Source organism: Octodon degus, unplaced genomic scaffold (genome assembly GCF_000260255.1).
Source record: "Octodon degus isolate 3935 unplaced genomic scaffold, OctDeg1.0 scaffold00096, whole genome shotgun sequence".
Classification (NCBI taxonomy): Eukaryota; Metazoa; Chordata; class Mammalia; order Rodentia; family Octodontidae; genus Octodon; species Octodon degus.
The window spans coordinates 10290262-10292599 of NW_004524672.1; the positions used below are offsets into that span (position 1 = coordinate 10290262).

At 39.8% G+C, this 2338-nt stretch overlaps 1 pseudogene; it reads right to left on the bottom strand.

The window, feature by feature from the left end:
* LOC105743078 overlaps positions 1-2123 on the bottom strand; it is a 2918-nt pseudogene extending 795 nt beyond the window's left edge.
* Between the last annotated feature and the right edge of the window lie 215 nt (positions 2124-2338).

Sequence of the window (2338 nt, forward strand, 5' to 3'; positions counted from 1 at the left end):
TCTTCTTCTTCTTCTTCCTCCTTCCTCTCTCTCTCTCTCTCTCTCTCTCTCTCTCTCTCTCTCTCTCCCTTGTAGCTATTTCTAGAGGGAAGCCAACTCAGCAGGCCTTTATTACAGATCAGGGTGTTGTCTGTGCCAGCCTGCCTGGGACCACCTGAAGGACCGACATGCAAGGAGCACATCTCTGTTCTGCCCATCTTGGGCCTAAGCTGATGGCCAAGTGGCAGGCATTGCTCAAAAATACTATAAGCTAACATTGCAGGATACAAAGTCTATGCCCCAAAATCAGCTTTATTATCATACAGTAGCAATAAACAATCCACAGAGGAAATTAAGAAAATAATTACATTACATAGCATCACATCAATAAAATATATATAAATAAATAAATGAAGCACAGGATTTGTATGCTAAACCTATAAAACATTGCTAAAGGGAATGAAGACCTAAATAGATGGAAAGATATGCCATGTCAGTAAGATGCCAATATCACCCAAAGCTATGTTCAGATTAAATGCAATTCCTATCAAATGGCTTTTTCAAAATCCCCAAATCCATACAGGTTCTAAAAGGAATTAAAATAGCACCCCCCCCCAAAAAAAAAAACACTTGAAAAAGTAAAACAAAGTCAGAAGGTTTATACTTCCTCATTTCAAAACTTATAACAGGGACATAAATTTTCAGATGTTCAGATCCATGGAAAAGAATTGAAGGCCCAGAAAGAAACTTTCGCATTGATGATCAATAGATTTCTTCTTGGTACTAGGGATTGAACTCAGGGAGGGTTGAGCTAGATTCTCAGCCCTATTAATTTATTTATTTAGACAGATTCTTCTTATGTTGCCCAGGCTGGTCTTAAACTTGTTATCCTCCTGTCTCCACTTCTGAGTGGCTGAGATGACAGGTATACATCACTCTGCCTGGAGTCAGGTGGGTTTTGACAAGGGTGCCACAACCACAGAATTAAAAAGAATGGACCCTTCAATAAATACTACTAAAACCTGGCTATTCACACACAAAGGAATGAAGCTGGACTTTTATATTACATATTAAAAAATTAACCCAAAGTGCACCAAAGAGCTGAATTTAAGAGCTATATCTATAAAACTCTTAGAAGAAACAAGGAGGTAATTCTTACGATGTAGATTTAGCAATCGCTTCTTAAATATGACACCAAAAGTATAAACAACAACAAAAATAACAACTTCATCAAAATGAAAATCTTTCATTCATCAAAGGACAATGTCAAGAAAGTTAAAAGACAACCTACAGAACTGGCAAAAATATGTGCAAATCATATACTTGATAGGGATTTAATACCCAGAATATATGAAGAGATGTTACAACCCAAAAACAATAATTAAAAATTCAATTTAAAAATAGGAGAAGAAAGAGCCAGCAAGATAGCTCAGCAGACTACGCGCCTGCTTTGGCAAGCACAGGGACCAGGCTTGGATCCCCAGTTCAGCATGCTGCACTGGCCCCACCCCCAGGGCACACTGAGACCGACAATGAGTCCAGGCATGGGAGCGCACATCTGTAATCCCAGCTCTGGCGGGGCTAAGACAGGAGGATCACTACAAGTCCCAGCTGTGCAGTGAGACCTTGTACCAAATAAATAAATAAATAATTTTTTAAAAAGTTAACCAATCAATTAACATGTGACACAGTGAGTTCTCTGTGTGTATGAGAAATAATAATAAAAAAATACAGTGAATGGTTAAATTTTGAAAAATTGTGTCCCCCTTCCCTTGCTTGCTTTTTCTGCCATCTGCCATCAAGAACTTTTTCTTCTCTGGAACACCCCTCTGCCAAGCCACTCTGCCTTGAAACTAGCTGATTATGGACTGAAACCACTCTATAAATGGTGAACTAAATCAACTTTTTCTCCTTAACAAAAGATTTAATAAAATAAAATAAATAAAAATTGTATTGCAGTAAAAGACACAACAGTGAATTCCCCCCACCCCCAAGCTCCCTCTCCTTGCAAACACGTTTCTCCCATAGTTCTTGCCACTTTCTGAAGCACTTAGGCAAGTCCGCTCTGCGCGTGTCTTTAGCTGTGTCAGCACGGCTGCCTCCAAGTCGTGAGTGGATTCAAACTGCATACCTTTCACGGTCATGTTGACTGTGGGGAGCATCTAGAAGTCACAAGGCTCCAGACCTGGGGAATAAGCTGGGTGAGTGCACACTAGTATCTTTTTACAAACCTGCTTTCCTGTCCGATGGCACATGACAGCAAAAATCACCGTATTTCTTGATCACACCTCCTAAAGACACTCATGAAAGGATTTCCAGAACGGCTGCAGAACGTAGCAAGGACAGGCTAAGTTAATTG